Raw genomic sequence first — 12,270 nt, forward strand, 5'->3', positions numbered from 1 at the left:
GTACCATTACGTCCCAGTACCATTGCGTCCCAGTACCATTGCGTCCCAATACCATTGGGTCCCAGTACCATTGCGTCCCAGTGCCATTAGGTCCCAATACAATTACGTGCCATTGCGTCCCCATACCATTAGGTCCCAATACTAGTGAATTTAATTTCTGAGATGTTACTGTAGCAGTGTAGCGACACGTTTTGTAATAAAAGTGCGACTTTTGTCTGTCTGTATGTTCTGGCATTTGAGAAGCCATAACAGATAATATCACACCGGTGACACTGTGACGGTTCCCCTACGCTTTGTGTCCGGTGCCCTGACCCTTTGTGTTCGGTTCCCACTCGGTTCCCACACGCCAAAATTCGCGGACAAAACATCCATTTATGGTAGTATTACGCAATGTTGCTCTCTGAGAATGGTCTTGTTAGATCTGTGAGTGTTTACACTACATGCCTAGGTGCTGTTGGATTGAAGGTTTTTGATATTTTAGCCGTTATTAGGTAGAATGCCTTCCACTTTACTGCAAAACTGCATAATTCGTAGCATCGGCAAGAAATATCCTACCAAAAAATGCCTGCTTGGAACTGTCGTTGGTCCAGCAAAAAGTTCAACATGTCTGTAGCAGACAGCCCAAGTTTCAAGATTGTAGGGCCATCCAAACAGCCGTAATAATAAAAACAACAAAAGTAGTCAGTGAAATTGGCTGTGTTCGGTCCCCACACACTTTTGTGACGTAGGCGTGACGGTTCCCATAATTCATTGTGTCGGTCCCCACTTTCTGTGTCGGACCCCACTTTCGACCTAATTTCTCTGTGACGGACCCCACAACCAGCCTATTTTGTGTCGGTCCCCACACCTTCTTGGATTTATGACTTGCCGGTTACTTGTATCATTGTATTCATTGAATCTAATTGTCTCGGAGTTATTTTTCAGCAAAAACCGGCAAGGCAGCACCTTTTGTGATACCAAGTAAGTCAGATGACATCAGTATGTGTGTGTATGTGTGTGTGAGAGAGAGAGAGAGAGAGAGAGAGAGAGAGAGAGAGAGAGAGAGAGAGAGAGAGAGAGAGAGAGAGAGAGAGAGAGAGAGAGAGAGAGAGAGAGAGACTAACTTTATTAGTTTATGCCACAAATAATATATAACATTATTTATCTCTGGGACGGTTCCCAGTATACCAGCAAATTATGTGTTGATCCACCCACACCTTCTTGAACTGGCCTTCCCAATATCTACTCTTAGTCTTAAGGCCTTGGAGATATGCAATTTGGCACATTTTTAAAATAATTGATCCACCTGTCGTATGTGAGATTCAGTTTTCAGAGCAAAATGCTGCCCAGGGACTTCTAGTGGTGATTGAAAAAAAAAAAAGAGTACTTGCCTGTGTCAAGTATGTGTCTTTATCCACGCTTGTTGTAAGAGGCAACTTTTCCCAGCTCCTTGTGTTCATGACTGCTTTCTCTTAAAATTAATCCAAGCGGAGCGCGGGCGTAGCGAGGTAGTTTTTTTTTTCATCTCCCAGCACTGAAAAATTTTTTGCCAAGTGGTGTCTGTCTGTGAACATTGTTCTAGAATTCATCTTTTAGCACAATATTAGCGACACTGTTTGGACAATTCTATTAAAATTAGGCGTACAAACTGATTTTGTTTCGGGGAATCCTCTCAGAGGATCAGAATTTTCATATAATATCATCGGAAGCTGTTACAACGGGAAAATGTGAAACTTTTGTCACTTTTTAAAGGAAAAGTCCAAGGTTTAGGGTCACTTTTGATATGTTGACCCTCTTAATTCATCAACCACAAATGCGTGTGTAAAAATGAACACAGAAATCCAAAAAGTATACTTTGACTCGTTTTTGGTTGTTCTGAATCGTTCCATCGCGCGCGCAGTCTTGGCTCATGACCTTGTGCACATACGTGTGCTACGTCACGAGCCTTGAACAACAAACATGGCCGGCTCAAGCAGTGAGGAAGACAAGTGGAATACGGACCGGTTTTCAGCCAGCCTGAGGTTTTAGCGTGCCCGTTTGAGCCTCTTCGTCGTCAAAATGCTGGCGAGGCCACAAGGAACAGAGCCAGCATAAGCGGCAATACGAAATGGTATGTGATTCTCTTTGTTGTGATGTTGACACACTACTACTACTAGTCCGTAGTCGCTACCTCTTGCATGCTAGATCGAAGTCAGGTGTGTTTTTCACAGATCAGTTGATGTGCTTCCACAGATCTGTAAGCATGTAAAGATAATTGATTTATGCTATTATTTCAGGCATCTGGTGTTGTTTATTTTCCTATCTTTAATCAAGGATTTCGTCCTTGAACTGCCCAGTTTAGAATAAATGTTTCCACAGTGATGTTCACACGCGACTAAGCTATCCTTATTTTCTCTTGGAATTCTGAGTAATTCTTCAGTCACACAACGAAACATGTAGACAGCAAGTTAACAGTGCGCAAAGCCTGTTTCTTGCGGACAAAACTGCAATTATCCTGGTATTTTTATTTGCGACAGTAAGACACTACATGACATCGACACCATTAAACAGTGAAACTTTTTGAAATGGCAGTGGGCTGCTTTCATGTGCTAATACTAATAGTGATCCTGACATTTTTCTTGCGAAACGGTCAAAGGGAAGTAATAAATGAATTTCGTTTGTTAAACGAGCACACGTGATTTCCGATCTCAAACTAGATCTGAAATCATAAGATTTTCTGAGCAGTGGCGAAACGCTGATGGCTAGTAGTAGTGATATCGCAAGCCGTTTTGGAAGCAAATAAGCACTGTCAGACATATGCTGAAACACGATTACAGCAGTTCAAACTTTTTGATCATTGATTTTTAGGAGTACGCAATATCGGACAGTCACACTACAAAAAGACAATGCGTTAGTGCATAGATCGGTATTCTCAAACGTCACGAACAGACAGTACGTTGCTACTATATTATTTTACTGTATTAACAAAACCTCACAGTCCCATTAAAAATGTGTGGTGTGTGCCGAAAAACAACCATATGAGATTCAGTCAGTGGGACCCTGAATCTACCTGGGGTTAAATCGGGTTATAGACTCTCATTGCATGAATTTTTAAACTGAATATACATTACATGTACTACTGTTCGTGTTGTTTTTGTGATCCAGTGCAATTTCTGTGTATACCTTAGAATCTCAAGGTAATTTTTGAACGGGGCATACAGATGATACATGTTGCCATGATCACAGAGTGATACGTGTATTATGCTTATCAGGTGTCAGTGCAGAAACTCCAAGAGGGAACGAAATTCAAATATCTGGAAAACCTGGATGAGGAGATAGACAGCCTAACAGCACATATTCCTATGTTTGCTCGGACATCTACTACCTTCAAACTGCATACTATGCGTACACACAGGAATATGGACGACTCAACCTTGATCAAAATGGGTAAGTAACACAACACAAACAGATGATTTCCATTATGATAGATTTATTTATCTGAAAGTAAAATTGACAACAGAGTGTACAATTTGTTTTCAAATACGAAAATATCACATTGGGTTAAAAAAAACAACAACACCATCATATAATATATCATTAAAACTATTCTTTATTTCTAAACACATACATATCAGCATAGTTTATTCATGTAAACATCCTCATTTCGGTTCCCAGTCTATCTGAAATCAAGGTAAGATATGCCAACAAAAATAGCGATCACACAGTGCTTCAGCATGAATTTGAAAACCTGCTCTACGTCACATAGACACAGCATGTCTTATGATTCTATCCACCCTCTCCAAACAAACACGTACACGTTTTCTCTTGTACGAATGTCTTAAAAGCTCAAACTAAGCTGCTGTTTTATTCTGTCTTGCTTTGCAGGAAATACAGGCACGTCGCTTACCCATAACAGGCAGCTGGTGCGCTAGCGAGTGGGGTTTCTCAGCAGAAGCATCAGAGTACCATTACCAACCTGTGCAGTCAAAACAATCAGAAATACCTTCCCAAACGGATGAAGAGTGGGGTTCAAACTCCCTGAGCTACAGAAGGCTGAAATATACTTTTACAAATCGTGTGACTGTGTTGAACAGATTCCTGCATGGTTTGAAGATGATACTGGGTTGTCACGTGGTCCGGTACATGGTTCACATTCTGCAACATTTTGTTCCAGACTTTTTTCACTGTTGGTCTACTCCTGCATCAGGTAGTCAGTCCATGAGCCGGTCAGCATAGCCTGTGTCCAGTATTGTCCGTTTGCCTGTTGCCTCAAACATGGTTGTTTGGAAGTAACTAACGATCTCTGCACACATTTTAACATGTGAATAATAACAGAAAAAGTTTGTCAAAAGTATACATAGTTTAATTTGCATTTACTTCAAGGCCAGACTTTCTTCTCGTTCATTATTTCTTCATAAAGATTCTGGAAATTAACAAAATGTTTCCCCTATCAAGGCCTCCTAACTTTTTTTTTTAAATGCAGGTCGGTTTGTTGTCATCTGTGCATTACTACCTCTTGCCACCCGTGCGGTCATTGCCACCAGGTATCTCAACAATCAAACCGTCTATACAGGCTTAAAGGCACGTCCTTTTTCAAAACAGGATTGCTCACTACACAGATCTGCGAAGACTTTTACATAGAAAAAAAATCTCTTGACTTGAACATATACCAGGAATAAACATCCTGACTGGTTTTTGGAGCTGGATTTTCTTAGGGAATATTTTACACGTGTGGCGTTAAAGAAATTAATTCATAAAATTCTACATTCGCAAAGAGAGTACCCATACAGAGTGTTCAGTTCTGGTATTTTTCAAAACGGAAGGATGGCCATATCCCATGTAAAAGCCTGGTAAGATTTGAGATTTTGAACCCAATCGTTTACACGGGAAGGGCTGTCCATTTAAGAGGACGCATCCATGCCTGGATGAGAAATACACTGATAACACAGAAAAAGCACGAGTTTAACCTGCATATTCACAAAACTGGTTCAGAGGCCCGGTAAAGGGAACACATGTTAGTTATTTTAAGAGAACATCACGAAGACCTAATTATTAAATTAAAGCCTTTCTGCACGAATGTACATCTTCTATGAATTATATTCTAAAACGCCACATGTGTAATTCATTCCACACACAAAATCCAGCTCCAAGAAACAGTGAGGCTGTTGATCATTGGTATGTGTTCAAGTCGACAGATGATTTTTCCTGTGTAAACTGAGCCTTGGCAGATCTGATATAGTGAGCAAAGACCTGCATTCTTTTAAACGTGTTCAGAGGCCTTGAAATGGTTAAACATTTTGTTTATAAATTTAAAGTAGTCTTTATGAAGAAAAAATTAACAATAAGGAAGGCAAATGGGTTGAAATGCAAATTAGATTCCTTTTGACGAACTTTTTATGTTCTTCTTCACGTGCTACATTATGCGTACGTAGATCACAAGATATTTTCGAAAAAAATTCATAGATAAGCCAATCTGCAAACGGACAAAAATTCACAATATTTATGAAGCCAATAAATTTGACTCAAGAACAAAGCTTATGTGTTTGAGGTGATGTGCATGGGTATGAATGTTGAATGAGTCCGTCAAAGATACCCTCCATGTCGCCTTACAGTGGAACCTACCATTAAAATTATACCACCTTAAATTACCTTGCTCTTTCAAATGTACTGCTTAAAGTTAAACTTCTTGAACATGCAACTCTTGCTGTCTACCATAAAGACCATCAGGTCAACAACTACATACTCGTGAATGTTTCGTGATGGTCTATAATTAAAAATTTCAGAAAATACCCTTTTTGACTCACATGCGAAGCAAAAGTGAGTCTATGTACTCACCCGAGTCGTCCCTCCGTCCGTCCGTCCGTCCGTCCGTCGTTGAAAACTTTAACGTTGGATATTTCTTGGACACTATTCAGTCTATCAGTACCAAATTTGGCAAGATGGTGTATGATGACAAGGCCCCAAAAAACATACATAGCATCTTGACCTTGCTTCAAGGTCAAGGTCGCAGGGGCCATAAATGTTGTCTAAAAAACAGCTATTTTTCACATTTTCCCCATTTTCTCTGAAGTTTTTGAGATTGAATACCTCACCTATATATGATATATAGGGCAAAGTAAGCCCCATCTTTTGATACCAGTTTGGTTTACCTTGCGTCAAGGTCACAGGAGCTCTTCAAAGTTGGATTGTATACATATTTTGAAGTGACCTTGACCCTGAACTATGGAAGATAACTGTTTCAAACTTAAAAATTATGTGGGGCACATGTTATGCTTTTATCATGAGACACATTTGGTCACATATGATCAAGGTCAAGGTCACTTTGACCCTTATGAAATGTGACCAAAATAAGGTAGTGAACCACTAAAAGTGACCATATCTCATGGTAGAAAGAGCCAATAAGCACCATTGTACTTCCTATGTCTTGAAGTAACAGCTTTGTGTTGCATGACCTTGGATGACCTTGACCTTGGGTCAAGGTCACATGTATTTTGGTAGGAAAAATGTGTAAAGCAGTTCTTAGTGTATGATGTCATTGCTAGGTTTAGTTATTTGACCTTGACCCTAAAGGTCAAGGTCATGTAAAGGTCAAGGTCAAGCATGTGAGTCGTATGGGCTTTGCCCTTCTTGTTTATATTTTTTATTCGGAAGCATACTAACTTTATTTGAAACTACTTCGACAGATATAGTTTTGCATGTTGACGGGAGGTGAGTTACGAAAGAAATTCAATCCATATGTCGCTCAGCACAGAAAGCATAAACGATTAACATGAGTAGAAATGAACTTGTACTTGTTTTCATAATGTATTATTTGGATGGTATCTGTCAAAGACACTTTCTAGTTTTTTGCAAAGCTAGAATAAGGCACTCATTTTCAAAACAAAACAAAAATCTTACGATGAATGGCACGTTGGTTTTCTCCTGTGGTGATTCTGGACGGTAGGAACAGGACTGGTCAACAGTTGCGTTGTGATCACGGAGAACCGGGAAATCTGGAATGGTCACGGTGTCTGTGTCTAGTGACCTGTTCTGACCAGTGGCCGTGAGTGATGATGAAAGGTCTGGAAGTAAAAGAAGAGAGAAAATGAGTGTGAGTATAAATCAATTCGAAAGTATGCTTCTGATCTATACAGTACACTGAACATTTAGACACCCTCTGGAAGTCGTCTGGATGTGTATCCATGTTGTAGCAATTAGACTGGTTTTGCGTCTCTCAGTCAATGCAGAAAGATTAATTCCCTGCACAATTCGTAATCTTCTTGTCTCTAGCATGCAGGTGTCTGTTTACCTTACCGGTTGCACATCCACCAAAAGTTTAGATCTGGTAAAAATAGCATTAAACCATGATTCCAGCAAACGCTGCCAATTTCGTGAATTGATATCAGGGGATAGTTTGTGACTGAATGGAATAGATAACGTGACACACGCATTGTCTTACGTGTCCACAACCCTGACTACTTTTTACATTTAGTCAAGTTTTGTTACTCTTACTCTTAGCTCAGCTCAGACCGTTCTGTAACTCTGTAGATCTAGCCTGTGGCGCATCTGTACTCCAGCGAATATCAGCCGGACCCAGACACACTGTTCTGCACCAATTCGTATTCGCTGCGCAGCAAAACAATGTTTACGTATGCATGAAAATAAAAGCATGTACTCTGACCTTCAACGCATTCCTTCTTGTGAGATAATCCGCTGTTCGTATGTCGCCTCGGGGTTTCGATGGCTTGTCGTAATACTGCCCTCTCCGGACTTTTATGAAGGGAAGACACTGCCAGTGGTCAACACATTTGTTTCAGGGATGAAACGCCAACTTTTGTGCTGCAGAAAAATGGCGAAATCTGTGTCCAGAAAGTGCCCGACACTTTGAAATCTGCACGCTTGTGCTGCACACATCTCTTCCATTTCCACAAGAGACTCAGAGTTTTATGAGGGAAAGTTAGTGTGCTATGAAATGCCTGGAGACATTGACGAGTTGTTGCAGTTTGCGGCTGCTCTCCACCGAGGCATTCTTTTCGGGCATACAGTGGTGACTTTTCTGTGTGAAAATCAAGCTGGTACTAGTGGTAGAATCAACACAATAACTTGTGACGTCACAGTGCACCGACGTCACAGTGCACCGAAAACCACGTGACCACTACTTGACCCCAGGCGACTTGTCTTGGTTAGCCCCGCAACACTAAATCTTCAACTACAACAACAACAATTTTTTTTCAATTTTTAAAATATTTTTCCAGAGATGTTTGTAACATTTGGCATTCGATTTTCAAGTTTTTGGAGATACTTAAAAACCTTGGACTTTTTCTTTAACATGGAATTTCATCTTTGAGCGTTTCAAGCGGACTTTAATAAAATAGTTATTTGCGAATTAAGCAGCGGAAGACACTCACCGGTTCAACATGTGTATGGTCATTAAACCTCAAAACATTTCAGTAAGTGGTTTAGACAAACACCTCCGACATGTGAGGGTGACTGGTTTGTAGCTGAAGAGTTTTTTCTAAAGTGTGTTCTAAATACAAATGACGTACTGGTAATGATGTAATGAGTTGTTCTAATCTTGTTCTTGGAACTCTTGCTGTTCCAAGCTTGTTCTTAGCAAGTCTTGGTGACGAGAACAAAGACTATCAATGAAATCTTTAGAAATAACCTCTGACAACGACGACGATGACGACGACGACGACGATAACAACAACAACAACAAATGACATCGACGACGACGACGACAACAACAACAACAACAACAACAACAACAACAACAAAAACAACAACACGAGAACAACAACAATCACGACAACGAACATGACAACAACAACACCAACAACTACGACGACAACTACAACGACTGGGTTATGATGACATCACCAATGATTTAAAGGCCGTTAAAAAATCGTTAAATCCTATTTCTTCACTGATTCTTATGAAATTTTAAAGGTAGGTTTGTTGTCCCCAACTTATTTTCACTCCATACTTTTCCAGAAGAAAAACATAATTTTGGCAGTTAAAAACCGTTAAATTTCAATTCTTCACCGATATTTATGAAATTTTGTGGGTAGGTTCGTTGTCCCCAACTGATTTTCACTCTATACTTTTCCAGAAGAAAGACATAATTTTGGCAGTTAAAAAACGTTAAATTTCAATTCTTCACCTATCTTTATGAAATTTAGTGGGTGGGTCCGTTGTCCCAAACTGAATTTTAAGACATACTTTTCCAGACAAAAAACCTTATTTTTGGCAGTTAAAAACCGTTAAATCTCAATTCTTCATCGATATTTGGGTGTTTTTCAAAAATGTACGAAAAACGTGTCTTTGATTTTTAAATTAATTCAGAAAGAAACATGTCCTATCTATCTTAGTATAATACATATTTTTTTCTACAAAAATGAATAGACAACAACATGAACATTCATTAAAGTACATTCTTGACACTTGAAAGTTAGTTTTGCATGGTTTAAACATGTAGGGGTATCTAAAAATGCCTGTCTTTTTGAAGGCACTCAAAACTTCCACCACCTCTACAAAGAAGAAAAAAAATTGTAGACCATTAAAAAAATATCCAAAAAATCGCTTTCGGGAGCACCTTTGGAGTATTGCAACAGATTTTGATTGTAAGGTTGACCCAGACTCTGAATGTGGACTTAAACTCTCAAAAATGAGTGTCTCTCACTTTTTTGTCAGTGGTGTTACCAGAACAGTTAAACAGACCTAAACAATGAGTACTCCAGTTTTTTAAAACCATTTTGGGCCTGTAGTTATCCCCCATCCTTCAGCAGCTTCCTGCAGCGGGAACAGCTAAGCGAGTTTGATCGCTTGTGTATGGTGGACCCGACAAGTGTAGAAAGGTAAGATGTGTTTTTTTAACGAATCAGTTGTGTTACTGTGTGTCTCTGGCGATCTGAAGGAATTTACATTCTTCTGTTACTTTTTTATTGTTTCATGTAAGGATCAAAACTACTGGGACACGTGTTTGTTCAGAACGCATGGCCTGGGGAGTGATCATTATTTTCTCAAATGAATTCTATCAGTCGTGTTACTTTCAGTCGTGTTACCTTGTGCCTGGTAACACTACTGACGAAGAGGTAACACGACTGATCTTAGATTCTTTCCTGGTTTTATTTTCATTCTTCTGCCTGCCACATACTTCTTTTGCGTGTATAATTGTTGATTATACGTGTGTCCCTGTGGGGAGGCAGAGAGAGAGTGAAAGGGGAGGGGGTTGGGGTTGGTGTGTAGGGGTGTGCCAGAGAGAGAATGCAAGACTTTTTACGGGATCATTTCTTATAAAAAGACAACTCTGTTATGATTATCAAATATTACTGTTTTTCAGGTAATCTTATGTCATGGCTCTTTCTGCTGCGGAAATACCCAATGCACAAACGTATCCTGTTGTTGTGAGAGCAGATGGTGATTGTCTACCGGCATGTGGCAGTGTCTACGCTTTTGGCCATGATCAGCGACCAGCAGAACTTTAAGAGCCCGCATTGTCCATGAACTCGCGTGTCATTCTGAATACTATTATACATTTTATGTGGGCGCCCAGTCATATGGGCATACAAGGCAACGAAGCTGCTGACAAGGCAGCAAAGGATGGTCCGGAGATGGCGGTTCCACCTCTTCCTGAGCAATTTGTTTTTTTCACCGACCTTCGTCGGAAGACCCTTTTTTACAGTTTAAAACTCTGGCGTGACGTTCCTAATTTTGTTTAGTAACATTGTTTTATTTCAAATATTTGTAATGTTAAACTTGTGGGGTCCTGATTTGGCCAATATGGTCCGCTGGACCCAAAAAGCAACAACTAACTAACTAACTATTCTGAATACTACTTGAAAGAAGAAAACCTGAGGAAATGCTTCGAGACCAGCAAATAACGCCGAGGACACATCATCAAGAGCTTTGCAATGTATTCTGACGAATACCTTCCTGGAATGTCCCTGGAGGAGAACACCGTAAAACGAATATAGGAAGCGGAAGGGATGAAGATAATAAAGCAAAAAACATTCATGGGTATATATGGACGTCTGCACGTGTTGACATGAACATGACGCACTGGATCCCAAACCACTTCACACCGGGTCTACCATATTCACCAACTGCTGACTGCACTCCTAATCAAGTTCCTGAGTAGTTGAATGTGCTAGAGTCCAGCTAGGTCACTGTACTGTTCGTGCCAGAACGTTGGGGATTCCACTGCTGGTCTGTTTCAGAACGTTTTATTGTTTGTCGAAACATCTAAAGGCAATTTGGTGTCAGTGGTGTTACCATGCCTGTAATGTTACTGTTTAAAAAAACTGTGTAGCTTTGGTTGTTTTAAAGATAATCCTGTTTATGCTTTGTCTTCACCGTTTGAGGAAAAGAATTGTATTTCTGTCAAACAGTAAGTAAACACTGCTGATTGTTTTTGTACGTGTAACTTCTGTCGAAACCAGCCAAGGCAATTTGGTCTCAGTGCTGTTACCATCTGTCAGTAATTTTGCTGTTAGAATCAATAATGTTACAGTGCAAAATGTTTGCAGTACATTTCTGTAGTAATGCTGAAAATAAATAAGATTTTGTTCTTTCCTTGAATCATATAAAATTGCGATTTTGCTAGGCCTGTGCAAATTCACGGCGCTATCATTGTTTATTTTGTGACAAGTTTGCATTTGTTTGGTCAAATTGTGGAGTTAGGCTTAAAAAGTGGAAATAAAGTAAAAATGTCTTACTATAAGCAAATTTGTTTGTTCCATTTAATTAACTTTACGTTTAAAGTTAAAATCAGTTCATAAATCAAAGTTAGCTAAGGATGGTCAGTTGTGTTAAGAGACGTCAGTCATGTTACTCAGTCGTGTTACTCACATGTCATTGGTGTTACTGAGGCTTCTGAATGCAGAATTTCCAGGAAGATATAATTCTTTTCAGTCTGTTTATCTTTTGCTCAATGCTCTCATAATACTTGATTCGAGAAAAATACAATTGCAAGAAATGTACAAGTTTCAAGCTGCTGGCGATGTTTGACATTTTTCAAAAATGATTTTTATTCATTTGAATGACAATTTCTTTAATTTTTATCGCTTTCTTTCACTTTAAGGTATATATTTTTCTTCAGAAAGTGAAAAGTGTATTGTTTTTGTCATACTGGAGGCAAACTAGTCATCTGTCAACATTTCTTTCAACCTAAAAAAAAATAAAAGAAAGAGTAACACGACTGACCACTGCAACAAAATATTTTTTGTTTATTTATTTTTTTGGCAAAACCATTCTTTATTAAGAGTACATATCTTATGTTAACATTGCACTGGGTGTGCTGAATAATGTCAACGCATTTGTTAAGAGTTTGGA

The 12,270-nt window shown here is 39.3% G+C and overlaps 2 long non-coding RNA genes across 2 annotated transcripts; one reads left to right on the top strand and one right to left on the bottom strand.

Annotated features, from left to right (window-relative positions):
- The first annotated feature begins 1,725 nt into the window (after positions 1 to 1,725).
- LOC138968344 (uncharacterized) lies at positions 1,726 to 3,992 on the top strand. The gene is made up of 3 exons (XR_011456145.1): positions 1,726 to 2,089; positions 3,231 to 3,405; positions 3,844 to 3,992. It is a non-coding gene; the product is annotated as an uncharacterized lncRNA (long non-coding RNA).
- Positions 3,993 to 4,086: 94 nt separating this feature from the next.
- On the bottom strand, positions 4,087 to 8,258 carry LOC138968345 (uncharacterized). Its single transcript, XR_011456146.1, has 3 exons — positions 7,619 to 8,258; positions 6,856 to 7,019; positions 4,087 to 4,226 (listed from the first exon to the last, which is right to left on the bottom strand). It is a non-coding gene; the product is annotated as an uncharacterized lncRNA (long non-coding RNA).
- Between the last annotated feature and the right edge of the window lie 4,012 nt (positions 8,259 to 12,270).

The sequence above is a fragment of the Littorina saxatilis genome, linkage group LG6 (assembly GCF_037325665.1).
Source record: "Littorina saxatilis isolate snail1 linkage group LG6, US_GU_Lsax_2.0, whole genome shotgun sequence".
Lineage (NCBI taxonomy): Eukaryota > Metazoa > Mollusca > Gastropoda > Littorinimorpha > Littorinidae > Littorina > Littorina saxatilis.